The sequence below is a fragment of the Medicago sativa genome, chromosome 7, assembly GCF_051527215.1.
Source record: "Medicago sativa cultivar Bolivia chromosome 7, Bolivia_mono, whole genome shotgun sequence".
In the NCBI taxonomy this organism is placed as follows: Eukaryota; Viridiplantae; Streptophyta; class Magnoliopsida; order Fabales; family Fabaceae; genus Medicago; species Medicago sativa.
This window is the reverse complement of record NC_140755.1, coordinates 17607538-17629994: the sequence shown is the minus strand read 5'-3', so window position 1 is coordinate 17629994 and position 22457 is coordinate 17607538. Positions and strand designations below refer to the sequence as shown.

General features: G+C 35.6%; 1 pseudogene across 1 annotated transcript; it reads right to left on the bottom strand.

The window, feature by feature from the left end:
* Positions 1 to 1141: 1141 nt before the first annotated feature.
* On the bottom strand, positions 1142 to 18857 carry LOC146904709 (uncharacterized; annotated as a pseudogene). The gene is made up of 9 exons (XR_015018793.1): positions 18514 to 18857; positions 18140 to 18144; positions 15665 to 15840; positions 5108 to 5254; positions 4406 to 4755; positions 2167 to 2911; positions 1988 to 2084; positions 1845 to 1899; positions 1142 to 1468 (listed from the first exon to the last, which is right to left on the bottom strand). The product of XR_015018793.1 is annotated as an uncharacterized LOC146904709 (transcript).
* Positions 18858 to 22457: the final 3600 nt, after the last annotated feature.

The window sequence follows — 22457 nt, the reverse complement described above, 5'->3', positions numbered from 1 at the left end:
CCGAAAACTCCCCTTATTCACCTTAAAAATGAATTCTTGCCACTAACTACTTTACAAAAAAAATAAAAAAAAATGTAATTTTAAAATTTAAAATTTTTAAAAAAATAGTAGCGGCCTGTTGCCCGTGCATGGCACGGGTTAACACACTAGTTTTCCTAAAATGATAAAATACTTGGGCTTGCACAGGAACACGTGGTTGTGTGTATAGCTAGATATATTAGGATAGAGCAATTATATGCTTGTATGATTGCATCCTCCACAAGCAAATGGAAATGCAATAAATAGCATCCTAAATATCACATGCAATGTGTTAATTATAGATCCAGCTAAAGTTGATTGTTGTGGTTTGTTATCAACAAACAAAACTTGATTATTGTGCTTAACGCTCTCATTTCAAAATCATTTTCCATGTTTCCCAGTTAAGATCATCCACATGAAACAAAAATTCAGTGAAAAACTGAAAACTTCACTGGCAGATCAAGGAGATATTTTCATAATTAGAGCAACAAAAGATTGCGCAAAGAATAACTAACCATCAAAATTGTGACTGAAATGTGGACACAGCAACAAAATTTCCACTAGATGGGATTGATGCATAGATAAAAAAAATGCTGCAATACATCGTCATGGATTATATCTCTAACTACAGTTAAAACTCTTTAAATTAATAATGTTAGGACCGGAGAAATTATTAATTTAGAGAGTTATTAATTTATCGATAAATTAATAATTATTAATTTAAAGAGTTTTTAAGTAATTATACTGTACATACCAAACAAAAAGGCAAATTAGTCTATGCCTCTTAGAATTACGTTGCAGCGAACCTTGGAACTCAACGTAAATTAGTAACTACTGTGTTCATATGCATTGGAAATCAATAATGACTTTTAAAGTGCAGTAAATGTAAACAAGAGGAACAAATGTGTTCAATGTATTCTTAATATTTTTTTTCAGTTTCTATGAATTATTAATTTATGATTTTCTTGGGACCGAAAATTATAAAGGAATCCCCCGAAAAATTATTATCTTATTATTTTATCGAGTTTTTCAATTTTTTACATTGGCCCAAGTCGGGACCGGACAAATTTATTATTTTAGAGAGTTTATTAATTTACCGAGTATTAAATTAACGAGTTTCTACTATATCTGTGACTATGACTAATCAAAATTTGGAGCGCACTGAAGAAAAAAGAGCTCCTAACCCTGCGGAATGCATGGCCAAAATCTGCCTGGAGAAGGGACGATCCACACTCTTCACTGTGACAGAAAAATATCCAAAATATAAAAAGTACAAAGCTGCCCACCCATTACATTACATTATTTATAGATAAGAAAAATGATCACAACAACATTCACAGGGACTTCAAATGCACAAAAAATTGAGACTGGTCCACGTTTGCAGAGATTATATCCACACCTGTTCTCTGCTATACTCCCTTACAACAACAAGAACACTTGTAGGGAGAATCTGCCAAAGTTAAATTGTGAGAACTTTTGTTTTTCTTAATTGTAAACGATCATGACTGAAGTTTGAAAAATATTCGACAATGGCCTGTAAGACTATTAAAAATGCATGAATTATATCATGGAACTGTTAGACCCTCTACAGCCGTTGCACGTCACAGCAAAGCTCTCTATACCTAACAGTTCCTATGGCTGCTGCACTATGTAGCGGCTTTAGGTGATCAACTTTTATTTATTTGATCTAAATGTTATCCTCTTGATTTTTAAGAATCAAAATTGTTATTTTAATAAATGAATACTAATGGTACCCAGGGATAGAAAGCATTATAGGTATCTACTTCTAGGAGCAAATAGATAAATATTCAAATTCTAGGACTCACCATGCCATAATCTGTGACGATAATTGAAACATAATCTGAAGGTGTTGCATCATAGCTGACATCAATTTAGAAAAAATTAAGGTCAGGCTAAGGATTTTTGGTATTATATTAATGTATAAATTATATAAATATAAATGCCTTACATCAGATTCAAAAGTTGCAGATTTTCAGTATTGGCCCAAGCATCTAAGTGGTTAACATCCCCTCTACCCGAAACCTTTGAAATAACATCAGGGTCACCTATAAGAAAACAATGGAAAAATCAGCCTTCTTTCAGACAAAAGGTCAAAGGAATCCTATTCATTTGCCATTGTTTACATACCAAGTTCATTTGAGCATATTGAATCAAGCTGAACCCTTTCATGAAATTTAAAAGCCTCACAACAAACTATAACAGGGACATGAAATGCATGAGCAACCATTGCAACACATGCAGTCCCAACTCATGAATAAACTGTTCCATTAGACAACACTGATGAGGCGCCCAGAAAAACTCGAGTATTTTCATGCATTATGAAGGAAACAACATTTGTATGAGTGTATGTACAAGTAAGACCTTTCTCCACTAGTCTACGAAGCAAAAGTTTCCCTTTAAGACTTGGCCGAGAGTCTACTACTACAACTCGAAACTGTTTCCCTAACTCATGTGCACATAACAGTATCATTTCAACCGCTGACGATGACCCATAAGTAAGAAGAACGTCACCATCTCTTATTTTTGTGACAACATGCTCTACTATCACCTTGTCAGCAAGTATAATCTTCTCATATATGAAACGCTCAATACCTGATTGAAGAGAAATTTTTGATTCTGACTCAGACAATGTCAGAGGTAGCTTTGCAATTTGACTTTTGAGAAATCTAATTGCATTTCCCATACTGATTGAAAGAGGCCGACACTCAATAAGGAATGAAACATAGCTACTTATTTTTGATGTCAAGTCTCTCACTAGAGTCTTCTCGGGTGGAACGGTGTAGTCTTTGATGGCATCCTGGAATGCCTGAAGCATAGCAATACAACGAGCATTGCCACATGATATATCTCCAGAAAGATACTGCAAACCTACCTGATAATCACAACAAACACCGTGGTTAGAGGAAAGTATATCCAAAAGGGACCAATTTGGAAAACAATTGAAGTGGGTCTTAAAATATTAACCACTAAACTATCCAGTATCCATAGAAAAAACACAAGTTTAATAACAGTTTGGTTAATAGTCCCTTCATGTATACACAATAGGTACCTAGACCTAGATACACCTTATTTTGTATTCGGATGTCACCTAGAACAGACTTCTGAACTTTCAGATCATAAAGGATGGTAGTTGATATTGTGCAATAGAAGAGGTATGAAATTATTTTGAGAAAATGACCGACAAAAGCTTCAAGACTCTATCTCCTCACAATAGAGTCACTACTCTATCCACAAATTTTACAATGATCGATCAGATCCTTTCTGACTCCCAACACCTTCAATTTATACAAGATAATCTCTATAATCAATTTACTACCTAACATCCCTAATTAACTTCTCCTTAAACTCTATTGTAACTAATTCCTCTTATCTCATATTCTAACAAACTCCCCTCGTAACCCATATCCTAATAAACTCCTTCATTATCTTATATTCTAACATATTGAGATCATAGGAATGACGGTGGCATTGCATACCATCCAAAATATAGCTCATGAGGTAGAGATTAGGTATCTATCAGTTCAAACACAAAGTATGATAACTGAATTCTACAATCATTATTATGTTACCCATGTAAAAAAATTTGTAACTTTAACTGCAAGGGAAATAACTAAACTACTCCAATGATGTGCCACTAGTTTGATGATAGGATACAGTTACCGTAGCAGTGGATCAAATATCCCAACTCAAACGGTGAAGAGATTTCAATTAAGCAACATACCAAAATACATAATATCCCTACTTAACATTATAGCTAATCACCAATTACATGCACAAGATGTATTTCTAGAGAAACATCAAAAGAAAAACTCTAACCATCACACTGTAAATGAACTTAAGTGTGTCTTGAAAACTAAAACTTTCAACAATAAATTTTTAATGACGAAACAATTAAGCAGTATATTTTTAATGTTCAAAGAGAATGAAATGCTGGAATTGCATTAAATGAAACTACTAGCAATAAACAAGGCTACACAAAAAGAAAGCATTTCCAGTTAACGATTTAAATCCAAAATGTGTAACTGGGAAGTACTCATCTACTTGGATGCATTAAGCACTTTCCCACTCTTAACTGTGTTAAATTAAATAAACACTTGCAAAACAATTCAGAGATGAATCTTTCAATTTTTAAGTTTCAACAAATGATTTCATTTTTGCATAGGTCCTTGGTTGAGTTTACTAAACCTTTAGATATGGCATAAAGGGTTTAAGGGCAAGGAACACCCTATTTACGCCGTGGTACTATCTAGATGTTGAGCCATAAGAGTAGAACCAAAACATAACATGTATTATGAAAGGAGAAAAAACCTGACCATATAAGAATTATGGATTGTAACAAGTTGAAATAACGGGATGATATCGCCACCTTATAAACTGAAGGATGCACAGGTTCAAGCTGGAAAAACTTCGCTTCAAGATCAAGAAGCTGACTCCCATGTTCATACTGTGGCAAATGTCTGAATAGTTCAACTTTGTTCCTGGATTCGGTGTGGTTTACCACAGCACGGCGTTTAGCTTTCTCCACTCTGCTCTTATCATCATATTGCATACGTGGATGAGGAACATCTTTCTTCCTATCCTTCTTTAACGGACGATCAACTCCCTTCTTCTCAGAAGCCGCAACTGAAGTATTATCAACTTTTTGTGGGGGCTTTGTAGCTTTAGCTGATTTTACATTCCCTGAAATCACAGTTCCAGTTGCCTTGTTTCCTTCAGCTACAACAGTTAATATAAAAGCACATACTGATTAGAAGTGTCATGATGAATTATATTACAAAAGAAACTCATGAAAGCCCATCACCATGTCTTGATTTAGGCATGCTAAATCACTAGACAACATCCGAATTCTCACACAGTAGGTTGAAGATGACAAGGTGATTGATAGATGAATTATCACGTTCATGTTTTGGATTCACTTGTTTTGCAGACAAATTTAAATTTTAAATCAAATTAAAATGAACAATGAGAGGTTTTTCAAAGAAGATGTTATAGCTTATATGTAATATAATCAAGACCCAAGATTGCACTAGTATAATCAAACAAGAGCATGTTGAATGCTAATACACACCTTTTGCAGCAGCCTTTGCAGCTCGCTGAGCTTCTTGGAGAGCACGTCTTTCAGCTTTTGAGGACTTCTCATTCTTCTGTTTTGAATTCATAGCTTGGTCTTTCACTTCCATTGAGGACCCTCCTCCTTTGTTTGGTTTCTCTCTTTCTGTGGGGAATAACAAACAAGAGAAAAAGGGTTAAAAAAATGTTTGAATTCCTAACGTATGCAAAATGAATACTTCTGATTGCCTGAGACTCCTTCAAAAAGACCATACATGGACAGAAAAAATAAAACAGCAAACAACGAGAGCACTTTATGATTGCAACAAAGTACAGTTTCAACAAGCAAGTCAAACAGATTCAATAATTATTCCTCGTGTTTTCTGACTGGTCAAACAGTTAAAACTTAAAATCAACACTAAAATAGAGTAAAAAAGTGATCAGTATATCAGATGCCAGAAATGCATGCAATTTTTTTTTAGGAAAACAATATATACACCGTTGCATAAAATCATCGACAATTAAAAAAAAAGATTCAAAAGGTGCTGAATTAGCCATTATGTGGGTTGTGAGCTTCAGTAAAACAGCACGGACATATAATATGATTGAGCCACTTAAGAAGCATTGGCTAATTATCAAAAGTTTCTATTAGGCATAGACGACATCAAAGTACTACTACTACTTCTATAGCCAAAGGCACGTAGCATTTTCATTTGTAACAAACAAGCAAAGCCATAATGTTCCAAGGGCTAGATATGACGTATGCATGAATAAATGTTTTACTTAGTGAGGTTAAAACATGACTGCATCAGGGTTAATCACAGAACATCTGATACTATTATTCAAAGCCGTGTTAAATAAAACTCTTGCCGGATTTCACAAAATTGTAAGCAGCAATAAAAACATATAGAACTACTAGTACAAATACGCCGAATGACAACAATTGATTATTCGTAAAAATAAATCTGTGACATGTACACAGGAAGAATAAAGTATTTATTAGCACCACTTTTTCCTCTAAATGTCGATGCAAAGGAAATTTATTCAGAATAATGGAACTTGTTTGAAAAGCACATTATGCAGTTATCATCATGATGTGCTTCTTAAAGTTGCTCCTCCAACCATCTAGAAATTAAATAGTAATCATAAAAGCAATGTTACTAATCAAGACTTTGACATTACAGCCAATTTCAACATATCTAATACAAATTTCATAAAGATTAATCCAAGACTTGTGCCACGCATTATCAAATCAAGTATGAAAGCATTAATTAAGAATCCCACTTCTAAATTATCCTGAGAAAGCACATTTACTACAATTTATTGTAAAAACTTTTCTTAGTAATAAGCATTAAATTCTGTAAAGTGTAAAAATTGAACCACATGACACACATTCACTAATAGAATAAGCTAGGATAAAATCATACAAATCATCTGTAAGGCCTAATTCAACTGACAATGTCAATAGTATTGCTAGGCACATTCACGTCCTCGCAGTTGTGTGTGAGTTTTAGGTGTGTTTATCTCTTCGTCTACCGACAAAAAGAAAAGCATGCAAATCTTCATTCAATCAAATTAAATGTAACAAAAAACATTTAAATCTTCATTCAATCCAAACCTCAATCTAAATTCTCTTATACTTCAATTTCAATCTACTTTCACACTACACTAAACAAAGTTCAAATTCAAATCATAAACAAAATTATCGACTTAAAGAAATAATATCAACACTGTCATACCCCAATTTTTGACCTAACATCTTACATTCATACATTGTCTGACCCTGAATAGTCTTTGACTTTTCAAAGGAAATTTCAGCAGAAAGGTATCTTAAAATACCTCATGTTTGGTTCCGAGTCGGGCCCTCTTCGCTCTTTATATTTTTATAATTTTAGTTTTCTTTATTTTTTTTATTATTTGTTATTTACTCTTTAATTTCCATCTTTTATTTAATTTTATAATTTTAGTTTTTATTTCCAATTTTTATTTTAGCTTTTAATTAGTCATTTTTCATATTTTATTTTAGTCACTTTTATTTTATTGTCCAAGTAAAAAACACCAAAGTGTCAATGAGTCCAAAATTAAGTGTCAAGGGGTCCAAAATATTTTTCCTCAAAGCCATGCCATAATCAGTGTAGAGTCAAAACTTTCTTCCCATTTTTCATCAGGAACGCGTTTCATCATCAATACCTCTTCTCACTTTTTTAATTTATTAGTCATTTTTTTAAACTTTTAGTTTTTATTTTTATCTTTCATTTTTATTCAGTCTTGATTTTTATATTTTTTTTATTTTCCATTTTACCATTTTGTTTTTATTTTTTTCGTTTAATTACTTCTTTAGGTTTTTATTAACTTTTTTTAATGAGTCAAAAAATTGTCAAAAAATATAGTGTCAAGGTCCATTTTTTTTTTCATTCTCAAGTGTGCCACCAATCATGCCATTTTTACATGTCAACTCTCCCATTTGAAAAATCATTCAAATCACATTCCAAAACCATCAATCTCATTCAAATCCCCATCAAAGTGCATTAAACCAATTTTCTATTTTTCATCAACCTTAGAACCTATAAATAGAGCTCTCATCCTTCACAATTTCACACACCAAAAGTTCTCTTGAGTTGTCAAAGAACTTTTCTCTCTTCTCCCTCATTTAGCTTGTGTTGACGAGCTATTCTTTTCTTCTCTCTCTTTTTTCTGTCCCTTCGGAATAAGTCCCTTCGGAATTTTGTCCCTTCGGTAATTTTTGTCCCTTCGGTTGTCCCTTTCTTTTATTTTCTTGCATTTTATTTCTTTTTAGCATTTTATTTTATTTCTATTTAGCATTTTAATTATTGTCATTTATTTTCCTGCAATTAGAATGTATTTAGGTCCAATGTAAATATAAATAAGAAAAGTGTGTGTGTGTGTGTGTCTTTTATTTCTTTATCGCTTTATATATATATATATAAAAAAAAAAAATTAGATTAGGGATTTTGTGGTGACCCAACGTCACTACAAAAATCCACGCGCTTTTAATTTTATTGCTCCGTTAGTTTAATTTTCATTTATTATTCCAAAACAACAAAAACATTCAAAAATCAAAAATCACAAAAATATTTTCATAATAAACCTTGATTTTCAATCAAGTGATCGTCCTTTTTATTTTCTTTCTTAATCAAATATCAAATCAACTTTAATCATACTTTGAGTCTATTTTTCTTTCAATATAAAAAATACAAACCAATTCTCATTTGCCATTTGGCTTTTCATTTTAAAACCTTTTCAAAAGTTAAATAAAAAACACACAACAAATCAAACGTCAATTTCAACCCCCGAACTACGAGGTTTTGATCCCTCACGGGTACGTAGGCAGAGGACACTCGTCCTTCCAAATCAATAAAATGTAGATAATTAGGTCTTCCTTTTTTTAATCATTTCAAAATTCCATTTTTTTCAAAAAAAAGCAAGCAAGTTTAAGCACAAAAAGTTAAATAAAATCAAGAGGTTCTCGTAGAGTACTACGAATATTTAGGGTGCTAATACCTTCCCTAAATATAACCAACCCCCGGACCCCCCAATTTAAATAAATTTTTTCAAAGTCGTGAAATAAAAAGTGAGCCAAAAGCTAAACAAATAGCCTTGATCTCCAAAAAATGACGCGACAGAAATGGCGACTTCACTGGGGACCCTAAGAGGGTTAAGCCTAACTGGGCTTTGTTTAAGATTTTGTGCTTTAAACTTGCTTTAAAAAAAATAAAAGATGGAAATACGTGTATATATGTTTTCTCCTTTTTCTTTCTTCTTTCTTTTAACGTGAGTGGTGAGATAAGTCCTAACCCGGACTTGAGGGAAATATAAGATAGGACGGGGTATAATCATAGTGCCATACCAAGAGCATTCTTGGACCATGTGTACATGTGATAACCCTACTCGGCGGAGGCCTCACGGAAGGTAGTACTCTTGTTGTCATGAGCATTCATGTCGACGTTATTACTTTCAATGTGAATGTCCCGTGAAGCCGTGGACCTTAGTTACCCTTAACCCATCTTGGCCTTTTTAGGACGTAGTGCGGTGGCTAAACCAAGAGCATTCTTGACTTTAGTTGATACGCGATACTACACTCAAGCTAGACTACCTTATGAATGTTATTGGACTAGGAGCATTCCTATACACCAATATATTCACAGGTGGGTTGCAACTTGGGAACTTGGTAGAACCCTTATTACAAGTACAAATGAAACCATAGTCCTTACCAAAAGACGTTATTACCCTTGACTCCAACATTATGGACTTAAACCTCGCCATGTTTTCACCGTTCTTGTTGCATAATTATGCATACATGCATACATTCTTAAACTTTTTCTCATTAAATACCGAAGGACTTCGATAAGTTTTTATAAACATTAGAGGTATGAACCTTGTAAAAGGAACATCGAGAAATACATTTTCAAAAGTCTTATCCAGACCTTAGCTTTTGTTGGGGTCTCTTTCCTTGACTTTGCTTTTGCTCTTAAGGAAACTGTTTGTAACACTTCAAATTATCAATTGAAACAATGTTCCTTATAATGTTTACAATTACTTTGACAAAGTCCTTCAATAAAAAAATGTGTCCATTTTTTGCATAAGCATAATCCATCATCATGCATTCATAGTTTCAAGTCCGTGTCTCACACGTTTGTTTTTCCTATAAAAAGGTCAACCCATTTCAAAAGTGGTCCGACTGCCTCATCCAAAACCAACTCACACCTACAACACTCGTGCAAACAAAGAGAGAGAACGCATCAGTTTGAACAAGAAATCCACGAGCATTCGTGAAGAGGTAACAACACTTCAGGCCGAGTTAGAGAGACTTAGTACCCTGGTGGTTTCATTGGTATCTTCACAGGATCAGTCGCGGTTCCAGCAAGGGCCCGAACGCCAACATCAACAGCAACTTCGACAACAGGCTCCAAGGATGCAGTTTGACCCAATCCCAATGACACATGAGGAGCTGCTTCCCATTTTGCTCATGAAGAACCTTGTCCAAACTAGAGCGCCTCCTCGGGCGCCTAACGAGTTGCCGGTTTGGTATCAACCTGATCTCTCATGTGCCTTCCATCAAGGAGCACCCGGCCATGACATCGAGCACTGTTTCTCTTTGAAGATTGAAGTCCAGAAGCTGATTGATGCCAATATCTTGCTTCTTGAAGATTAAATTCGGACGTACAAGTTAATCCACTGCCGAATTATATTACCTAGTATTGTGACACATGGAGTGGATAGCCGCAATTGGGTCGCTTTTGATGTTCCTTCTACTACTTATCTGTCCAAATAATGTGTCTGTTTGTTGTTTGCTGCTTTTCAAAAAAATCCTTTCGTCCCGCCTGAGATGAAAGTGAACTTGTGAAGGGATTTTTGCTTCATGTATTTTCCATCATTAATAAAAAGGTCGTTTTGATCCCAACTTTGTTTTATTTTGTGCTTTTTCTGGAAAAATGGTAATACAAAAAACCCAAAAAAATAATCATCTTCAAATATCTGCATAATCATAACTTATACTTACTTGTCAAAATCGATAATCAAATCATGCATTAATAAACTCGTTGAACACATTAACCTTATACTATCTTCCAACTTTGAGTTCCTTGTATCCGAAGCTCCTGATGAGATCTCTCACATACTGGGGCGTCTTAGCCGTCGAAGCTGCAAACAAAATATCAAGGAGATTGTCCAGAAGATGACATTCAATTACAAAGACTGGCTCGACGTGCTACCATTCGCTTTGCTCAGATATTGCACTTCAGTGCACATTTCAACAGGGGCAACCCCCCTCCTTCCCCAATATGCAACATGGAGGTCGTGCTTCTCGTGGAAGTCGAAGTCCCGTCAATAGGAGTTCTACTAAAGTCCAAGCTTGATTGAATCTAAACGCATGACGACCTTGTACAAATATATCAAAAGAGGTTTGAAACAAGCTTCTAATAAAAAGTTTTGTCCCCATGAATTTCAAGAAGGGAACTTGGTACTACTTTCAAACCAGACTCCAGGGGCAAGTGGACGCCTAACTATGAAGACTCGTGTGCAATGACCTTTACAACTATGGATGGTGACAAACTCGCACGTCCTATGAATGCTGGTGCAGTCAAGAAATACTCTGTCAAAAATAAAAAGCTCGATAAGTCGCAAACCTGAAAAGGCGGCTTAGGCAAAAATGAGCATCTCGGTGGACTGAAAACCCGAAAGGGCGGTCCAGGCAAAAGTTAGAGACATGAACAAAAATGATTATCCTGATAGATTGAAACCCAAAAGGGCGATCTATGCAAAAGTTAAGGATCATGACAAAGTAACTGCATCAGTCAAGCACAGTCCACTTGGGGCATCCAGTCGTCAAAAGAACCTCCGATTCGAAGCATCTGCAGATCAAAGACTCGGAACTGGGGCATTCAAAGTCGTTAGGGAGAATAACGGTTATTGTGTTCAATGTACCTTCATGTATATTTACCATTTTCCAAATTTTTCAAAGATCCGTGGGTCCACGCCATTGGTAGGCCACCACTCAATTCATCAAATTTGAGCCTGTGCCACTCAATTCATCAAATTTGAGCCTGTGCCATTTTTCAAAGTGTGAACAACAAACACGCTCTATTTGAACTTGTGAGTAGTTAAAGCGTACAACAACATCCGCCTTGAAAACGGTTACACTCCGGAAGAGGAACATGGCTAAGCATCGTGGAGAGGACCTCTGCTTTGAGCAAGATGCTGTCACTGTCTAAAAATACAAAAAAAATATACAAAAATAAAAGCTCGCTAAGTTGAAAACCCGAAAGGGCGGCTTAGGCAATAGAGAGCGTCCCGGTGGACTGAAAACCCGAAAGGGCGGTCCAGGCAAAAATTAGGGGCATAAAAAAGGATATACTCCCGATGGACTGAAAACCTGAAAGGGCGGTCCAGGCAAAAGTTAGGGATTTTGAAAAACAAAAAATATACAAAAAAAAAACATGACTGCTGAAGCATGCCGATGGAAGTACACTATGTGTCGGTTTACAAATGGCGACTTCTTCCAAACTCTTGGTCAACAATGGGTTTATCCCCAGGAGCATCAGCTGCTACCTTGTGCCAGGTTTTGCCCCGTCAGCGGCTCGATTTGTTCGCAATACTATCATCCCCAAGGAAGTCTGCCGAGTGTTTGTACTACGATGTCAGTCCGCCTCCCATCTTACCTGTTTTGTTTTGTCTTGTTTGTCAAGTCACCTGTCACAATCCAGTCCATACATTCATACATTCATGCATTCATACAATCATACATTCATACGTAAATACTTTCACACATTCATACACTCATGCATACATAACATACACACGGCATCATTCACACATGATTGCATTAGTCACCAAAATCTTGTTTCGATCGTGTCTCCTCAGTTCGGTCTTTACTTATCATTGCGTCAAGCCGCAAGTTTCTACACATGAACATCTGACATTTACCTTCTTATCATCAAAAGTGTCATCCCCAGTGTGTCTGGTCCAGAGATGTCACTCATTATAAGCCCGGTGGATTCCGGCCAACTCTTACAAAGTCCGGTGGATTCCGGCAATCTTTTACCAAGCCGAGTGGATTCTCGCAAAATCCGAGTGGATTCTCGCAAAAGCTGAGTGGATTCTCGCATATGTTTACCAAGCCGAGTGGATTCTCGCAAAAGCCGAGTGGATTCTCGCATATGTTTACCAAGCCGAGTGGATTCTCGCAAAAGCCGGGTGGATTCTCGCAAACCTTATCAAAAGCTGAGTGGATTCTCGCAAATGTTTATCAAAAGCCGAGTGGATTCTCGCAAATGTTTATCAAAAGCCGAGTGGATTCTCGCAAATGTTTATCAAAAGCCGGGTGGATTCTCGCAAACATTTACCTTGTTTCAAGCTGCTAGTCATAAACAACGGACCGCTTGAGTTTACCTTTTAATCTTGTTTCAAGCCGCCAGTCCAAAACAACGGACCGCTTGAGTTTACCTTTTTGTCTTGTTTCAAGCTGCCAGTCCTAAAGAACAGACCGCTTGAGTTTACCTTTTTTTGTCTTGTTTCAAGCTGCTAGTCCAAAACAACGGACCGCTTGTGTCTACATTTTGTCTTGTTTCAGGCTGTCAGTCCTAAACAACAGACTGCTTGAGTTTACCTTTTGTCTTGTTTCAAGCTGCTAGTCCTAAACAACGGACCGCTTAAGTTTACCTTTTGTCTTGTTTCAAGCTGCCAGTCCTAAACAACGGACCGCTTGAGTTTACCTTTCGTCATGGTCAGTTCCAACCAATGAAAAATTTGAAATCACATTTTATTTTCTCCAGTGTCATCCCCAGCTTAGCTGTTCAAGTGATGTCGCTAACAATGTTTTGTTTTCATTAAGCTATCGTTCCAAATCGATACGGTAGTAGACAATCTTTTCCCCAGTGAAACTGCAATTCTCCAGCGGAGTCGAATCCCTTTCTTTAACAAATTGGGTATCCCGTTGTTTGTTTCTCGTCCCAGTAAAATCATCTTTGCCGTCCTTCGTTCATAATTGCATCATGAGCATTTCACAACATCTTAGGTCAAAAATTGGTGTACTTTTGTATTTAAGTCTCTTCGTCCCGTCAACTCAAAGATTTCATCTTCAAATCTCCGGACGAAGAAAACTTAAATAGGGGCATCTGTCATACCCCAATTTTTGACCTAACATCTTACATTCATACATTGTCTGACCCTGAATAGTCTTTGACTTTTCAAAGGAAATTTCAGCAGAAAGGTATCTTAAAATACCTCATGTTTGGTTCCGAGTTGGGCCCTCTTCGCTCTTTATATTTTTATAATTTTAGTTTTCTTTATTTTTTTTATTATTTGTTATTTACTCTTTAATTTCCATCTTTTATTTAATTTTATAATTTTAGTTTTTATTTCCAATTTTTATTTTAGCTTTTAATTAGTCATTTTTCATATTTTATTTTATTGTCCAAGTAAAAAAAACCAAAGTGTCAATGAGTCCAAAATTAAGTGTCCAGGGGTCCAAAATATTTTTCCTCCAAGCCATGCCATAATCAGTGTAGAGTCAAAACTTTCTTCCCATTTTTCATCAGGAACGCGTTTCATCATCAATATCTCTTCTCACTTTTTTAATTTATTAGTCATTTTTTTTAAACTTTTAGTTTTTATTTTTATCTTTCATTTTTATTCAGTCTTGATTTTTATATTTTTTTATTTTCCATTTTACCATTTTGTTTTTATTTTTTTCGTTTAATTACTTCTTTAGGTTTTTATTAACTTTTTTTAATGAGTCAAAAAATTGTCAAAAAATATAGTGTCAAGGTCCAATTTTTTTTTTTTTTTTTTTTTTCATTCTCAAGTGTGCCACCAATCATGCCATTTTTACATGTCAACTCTCCCATTTGAAAAATCATTCAAATCACATCCCAAAACCATCAGTCTCATTCAAATCCCCATCAAAGTGCATTAAACCAATTTTCCATTTTTCATCAACCTTAGAACCTATAAATAGAGCTCTCATCCTTCACAATTTCACACACCAAAAGTTCTCTTGAGTTGTCAAAGAACTTTTCTCTCTTCTCCCTCATTTAGCTTGTGTTGACGAGCTATTCTTTTCTTCTCTCTCTTTTTTCTGTCCCTTCGGAATAAGTCCCTTCGGAATTTTGTCCCTTCGGTAATTTTTGTCCCTTCGGTTGTCCCTTTCTTTTATTTTCTTGCATTTTATTTCTTTTTAGCATTTTATTTTATTTCTATTTAGCATTTTAATTATTGTCATTTATTTTCCTGCAATTAGAATGTATTTAGGTCCAATGTAAATATAAATAAGAAAAGTGTGTGTGTGTGTGTCTTTTATTTCTTTATCGCTTTATATATATATAAAAAAAAATATTAGATTAGGGATTTTGTGGTGACCCAACGTCACTACAAAAATCCACGCGCTTTTAATTTTATTGCTCCGTTAGTTTAATTTTCATTTATTATTCCAAAACAACAAAAACATTCAAAAATCAAAAATCACAAAAATATTTTCATAATAAACCTTGATTTTCAATCAAGTGATCGTCCTTTTTATTTTCTTTCTTAATCAAATATCAAATCAACTTTAATCATACTTTGAGTCTATTTTTCTTTCAATATAAAAAATACAAACCAATTCTCATTTGCCATTTGGCTTTTCATTTTAAAACCTTTTCAAAAGTTAAATAAAAAACACACAACAAATCAAACGTCAATTTCAACCCCCGAACTACGAGGTTTTGATCCCTCACGGGTACGTAGGCAGAGGACACTCGTCCTTCCAAATCAATAAAATGTAGATAATTAGGTCTTCCTTTTTTTAATCATTTCAAAATTCCATTTTTTTCAAAAAAAAGCAAGCAAGTTTAAGCACAAAAAGTTAAATAAAATCAAGAGGTTCTCGTAGAGTACTACGAATATTTAGGGTGCTAATACCTTCCCTAAATATAACCAACCCCCGGACCCCCCAATTTAAATAAATTTTTTCAAAGTCGTGAAATAAAAAGTGAGCCTAAAGCTAAACAAATAGCCTTGATCTCCAAAAAATGACGCGACAAACACCATGCAAAAACCAAAGAAAATAACCAAAACTCACCATCAATAGCAAATGAATCAGCATTGACCACAGAAACAGTAGTCAATTTACACACCGGAACATAACCACCACGCAGAAAAGATGAAGCCACAATTCCACCATCAACTCCATCCTCTCCGACGATGATCTTCTGATACAGCGCCGGCGACATCGGAGCAGGAAATAATTCCGACGAGCTTCCGTTATGGCTCAGGGACAAAAGGAATAGTAGAGAAAATAGAGAAACACTCTAATATTCTCAAAGAAAGTTGTTATTATAGAATGCTTCTATGCTTGACTATCCCAAAACACTAGGTGGTGAGCCTTATTTATACTACTCTAGGAAGACTCTCCATTACAAACTCAAAATATCTAGAAACAAAGAAAAGTCTATGGCTACTTTAGTACATAAGACTAGAAGGATCTAGAAAAGTTAAGACTTCCCTAGTGCTTATTTAGTAATGTCTAGTAGCTTCCTTATAATTCCCTAGTATTCTAGAGACTTCTATATTATACTTTGGTGTTATAGAGACTTCCACATTATTCTTTATTATTCTAGAGACTTCCATATTATTCTTCATCATTCTCTATCATTCTCCCCGGGTTGGAAGAGACTCGTCCTCGAGTCAAGATTTTCTTGTTCATCCTCGAGTCAAGATTTCAGAATACTTCTGCTGCAGAGTCCAAAGTATTCCAAGGACAAAATCAGTTCCAACATTTTCCCAAGGTGGCTTAGGAACTGGACGAAGAAGACATAACTTTGTTTTATCCTTAAATGGTTCCTTTGCGAGTGAAAGTCCAAGTAGATTGAATTCCGCTTTTCCATCATTGAGTGGTAGAAGTGCCAACTTGATTTTAATCACATCCTTCACGAAAGTGTAGGTTTTGGCGTAACCCTCGAATAATGCATGGCGATCATATTGCCAAGGCCTCCCAAGATGAATGTGACAATTATCCATTGGAATAACATCACACCATACATTTTCTTTATAATTCTCGTCAATGAAAAATGAGATAATTGAGTGTTGAGATACTTTTACCTCATTATCCTTATCGAGCCATTGTAGACTACATGGATGCGGGTGCTCCTTTGTCGGCAACTTTAATTTTTCTACCATATAGTTTGATACAACATTTTCAACACTTCTGTTATCGACGATGACATTACAAACCATGTCTCTGGTGATTGTTGTTTGCAAGCTTCTTTCAACCTCCAAAGATTCACCATATTCACCAGGAAGATAGTCTTCGTCATATACTGGTTCTTCATTCTCATCTTTTTCAATCACTTCATGAATGTTAGCGGAAAATTCATCATCATATATTGGATCTTTGTTTCCCTCTTCTTCAAACACTTCACAAATGTCAGAACCAACATATTATTCATCATAGATTGGTTCTCCCAGCGTCTCATCTTCAAATGATTCATAGATGTCTTCTCTTTCTTCTTCAAAAATATTGTTTATCTCCCCATTGATGATGGTGACTACTTTATGATTCACACAATCCAAGGCTATGTGTCCATACCTTTGACACACGAAACATTTAGGTATCTTGATAATTTTCTCTTTGATTGTGTTATGATGGGGTTTAAATGATAAAATAGGTTGATGGGTTAGTGATTTATGAGAGTCAATCTGATATTTTGTGGAGGAAAAAGGTCGGTATGAGGATTTTTTGGATAATTGTTGTTGAATAAAATTGTCTTGATAATAATGATGAGGTAAATACTTACGGATTAGTTTTTGTCGCATTTTCTCCCACGTCCTGATCTTGCTTTTTCCTTCACACTTCCGTTTCCTTTTAAGATTTTCCCACCATATTAAAGCGTGACTCTTAAGCTTGGCTGCAATGATCTTTACTTTTTGCTTCTCCAGTACCTCATTGTACTCAAATATGCGTTCAATGGTCTGAAGCCAATCAACAAACTCATCTGGTTGTAATTCTCCTTCGAAATCTGGAATGTTGACCTTGATATCATTCATCTGAGGTTGACATCTGTGTGAGGGACTGCTTCTAGATAATGAACAGTCACTACTGGAGCCATCATCATCAAATCTTCTTTGATGTGCTTCCAATAAGGCTTGTTGGATGCTGACAGTCTCATGTAGCAGTTGAATTTGTCGCCTCATTTCTTCCATTTCAATTTCATGAAAAGATCTTTTGATTTGTCTTCTAGGTGGCATTTTAACAATGGTGGTCGATGCTTTTTCTTTTTTGGGTGAAGATCGTGGCGGTGCGTGGTTGTATTGTTGGTGGTGTTAGCTTCGCGAACAAATGGCCGCAAAGTGAAGTTTTGAGAAAGCAACTCCTTGCTCTCACTTGTAAACTCACTTTCCGTTGATTTCTTCGCTCAAACTCAAACAAAATGACGGTGTTAGTTTTGCGAACAAAATGGCCGCAAAGTGAAGTTTTCCACAGGCAACTCCTTGCTCACTTGAAAACTCACTTTCCGTTGATTTTTTTCGCACAAACTCAACTCCGAGGTATCGTAACCAGCTCTGATGCCAAATCTGGCTCAGGGACAAAAGGAATGGTAGAGAAAATAGAGAAACACTAATATTCTCAAAGAAAGTTGTTATTATAGAATGCTTATATGCTTGACTATCCCAAAACACTAGGTGGTGAGCCTTATTTATACTACTCTAGGAAGGCTCTCCATTACAAACTCGAAATATCTAGAAACAAAGAAAAGTCTATGGCTACTCTAGTACATAAGACTAGAAGGATCTAGAAAAGTTAAGACTTCCCTAGTGCTTATTTAGTAATGTCTAGTAGCTTCCTTATTATTCCTTAGTATTCTAGAGACTTCCACATTATTCTTTATTATTCTAGTGAGTTCCATATTATTCTTGATCATTCTCTATCACGTTATAGCTTCCAGTGACGGCAATTGAATCATCGCCGGAAGGGGGAGTAATGGAGGGATGGGAATGAAGGTCAAGAATTTCCGACGAATGATACGGCAGAGGGATCATGACGGGAGAGAGGGAATTGGAGTCGAATTGAATCGGGTCGGGTGGAGTGAAGAAACCGACTGTGCGAATTTTCGGGTCAATGACGGCGCGTGGTGGTCGACGCACGTCCATGATAGTGAAGTTGAAGAAGTTAGTTAGTGTTGAGCATGTTTAGGTGGGAGAATGTTTTTTTATTTAAGAGAGGGTTTTTGGTTTTCTATTGTTTTCTTGGGAAAATTTTGTGGAGAGAAAATGTGTGAGGTGAAGGAAGAAATAAAATGAAAGAAAGTGAGGGTTTAATTTTCTATTGTTTTCTCGGAAAAACTTGCAAGAGAGAAAAATGTGAGTTTTTTTTTTGTTTTTTGTTTTTGAGGAAAGAAAATGTGAGAGTTAAAAGGAGTGAAGTAAGAACACAAACTATTAAACTAATAATCTTTGTGATTTTGTCAATGATATGTCATTAAAAAGTGAGCTAATGGCTGACTCAAGTGCAATGTTGATGTTGCATTCCATAGCTTTGTAGGAATTTCGACGACAGGTTGTTGCCTTAGGAATGTAGAAGGTGTGTTTGTTGTTGGTCATTCGGCAAAGATATATGATAGTATCCAGTGGCGGATCTTGAATTTTTTCGTTGGGGGTGCCAAATATTTATGAAATGTATATTAACCCATTTCACGAAAGCAAACAAAACAATGAGTTGGTGTAGTTGTTCAGTTTCTTGCATATAACATTGACGACGGTGACAGATTCATTTTTTTTGAACAAAATATTATTAATACAATTGAAATATAAAAAGGGTGTATAGGAGGGGATCGTACCCACGCCAGTTGGGAAATTAGGCGCCTATATATCCATTGGAACAACCACGAATTATGTGAAATGGAGAGCATATATGGTATTTATAGAAAAGTTGGGGGTGCAGTGGCATCTGTGGGTCTCCAAAGAGATCCGCCACTGATTGTATCTCGGTCCATGAAGGGGAAACTATGGTGTTGCAGGAAGCAATTCAAGTTGCTATTGCAAAAGGCTGGTATAAGGTCGTATTTGAGACAGATTCTCGTACTCTTGTGGATTGAATTTCAGTCTGGAGTAGTGGTGATGTTATAGTATCTACCATTAAGTCTATGTTAGCTTTATTTTCCAACTTTGAGGTGAAGTTTATTGAGCGTCAAACGAACATGGATGTTCATACTATTGCTAGACCGACATGTTCTTGGCCTAGTCGCCATGTTTTTGAGATTTGTCCTCCTTCTATTGACGCTATTTTAATTAATGATACCAATTAAGTTTGCTTTGGTAAAAAAAAAAGAGTCATTTGAAACATGAAACCTGATCTTTTGTAAAAAAAAAACAGACTAAAATTGAAAATAGAATATTTAAAATGACAAAAAATGGAAGTTTTTTTAAAGAAACTAAAATGGAAATTGATCTATTTTGTTTCCATCACATCCCATCCCATCTCATTTTCATAAAAAACATAACATACAAACCAAAAAAAAATATTCAAGAAGTCACATGAATTCCCCCCTTTTTTTTCTTCTTAAAAGAACAATGACAAGGGTTGATGAAAATAAACGTTAGAGAAGGAGCATGTGAATATGATTGAGGAGGTTAGAACAAACCCAAGTTGAAAACAAACCGACAAAAATTTCTTTCATATTTTTTTTTAATTGATCCAATTGCATAGGTTAATCTTTCAAAGTGAATAGAATCTTGTACGGATGATAGTTATTTTACTAATAATAAATGATATTCATTCATTCAAATTGATGTAATATATTGATACGATATAAATTCGCTAAAAAAAATTGCGAACAAACTCACAACATCCATGTTAATAACATAAAACGACCAAGTACAAAAATATACAAATATGACTATATTCAAGTCTCTAGGAAACTCATGCATTCAAATATTGAAGTGGAGAAATTCTTTTTTAGTTTTGTTTCAAATTGTAATTTACGCTCCATCGTTGTAACCCTTCCCTTTCCCCTTTCCTCTCATCGCCGGACTAACCCTTTCCTTTCTCACTGATACAATCTGAAACCATCGTAACTCCTCTCTCTTTCACAACAACATTTCACTCTTTCTCCTCACACACGTGCCTTTCTAAGATGTAGTGTTTTGTGGTGGTGGTGGTGCAACGAGTGCCTCTTTGCTCCGCACCACATCTAGACGCCAGATCCGCCGGTGGCTTCTCGGTGGTCTTGTGCGTGGTTTCCGTATCTGGTTTGTATAGACCTGATCTGTTTTCTTAAAACTACCGCCGGCGCCGCTGCAGTGGTCGTTTTTCTTGGTTTTGCATTAAAACTAGTTGGGTTGGTTCCATTCTTTATAGATATGCCGCTCCAATGGCGGTGGGTGACTGTGTTGTTTGATTGGTCCTTTTCTAACAGGGGCTGATATTGTTGTCGTGACTGTTTGTGTGTGACTATGTGCGTGAATCTGTTGGTTATCATCTCTGAAAGGTGGCTTCGGCGCAAGATTGGTTGAGATTCCGCTGGAGCTGCGATACCTCGCTTCCGATTTGTCATTGACGGTCGACCCTCATTCTATGATGAATGATTGCTGGTTATGTTTGTTAAACAACCTTCAGATGTCCCTGTTTGGCCTCGGATTGTAAGGCCATAAATGGTTGCTCTTGAGACTTGTTGTTGTGGTCGAAATGATGAGTTGTGAGTGGAGGGATCTGTATCCGTGTTGGCGGTCAGGTTCATACACTGTCATTGGATCTTTTGGAAAAGGATGGGTTTGATTATTCAATCTCGTCTCAGGCTGTTGGTTTGATTCTATAATTAATCTAAATGTACTTCGATATCTTACAAATATTCATTTTGGATTGTTAGCTCGAAAGAGCACGACCTTTCTTCTGGATTAATTCAGGCGGCCGTTGAGACTTACTATTGTCTAGGTTCGTCGCGGTGAGTGGTGGACTGATGGATCTGCAACTGTGTTGGCGGGTGGATTCAAAGTCCAGTTTCAAAGCTTGAGATTGGTTTTAATGATAATATTTCTTGCTTGGTTTGGACTCGAACGGGTCAGTAAAGTTGCTGCTTTTGTTGCAGGGATTTTTGGTTCTTGAATTTCTCTGTGTTGACATACGATTCATACACCATTCTCAGGTTATCACATTCATCTTGATGATTGAAATGAGACTGTATGGACTTGAAAGAGCCGTCAATGCTTGTTGTCGTTGTTTCAGGGAGTTGATGGTACGTGATCCGATTTCGTGTTGACGATCGTTTCATTGGTCAACTTTAGACCCGCGCTTAATTGTTAGAATTGTTTAGGGTTGGATCCACTTTGTGGATCTTTTTTATTTTTATTGTTTTGATTTTGCCTGGTAGGGTTGTTAACTGGGTCAGATTTTAAGTCCCCCGGTTTTTATGTAATTTTTTTTAATAATATATATGAGCAATTGACAACAGATAAAGTATGGTTTCATCTTAGGTAAAACCTATCATTTTTCATGTCATTTTGCTATTGGCCTATAAAAAAATGCATTCAGATATTAATATTTAATTTAAAGTTATAGATAAATTAATAAAGATTAAAGATTAAACAATAGAACTATTAAAAATCATTCGAAATACAAAACTTAAACTTTAATAAAGAAACTCAGAATAAAATTGAAAATAGAATATTTAGAGGAACTGAAATCGAAGATTTTTTTAGATATAGATTAAAACAAAAATTTAATATATTTATCGGACTAAAATCATATTTAACTTCTGTAATTATTTTTGGAAACTGGGAAGTTAAAAAAATTTAAATGTGGTGAGCGGAAGAATAGTGTTTAATATTAAAATATAAAAATAATGATGTGTGCATGTGAGATTCATTTTAAACATCCATTT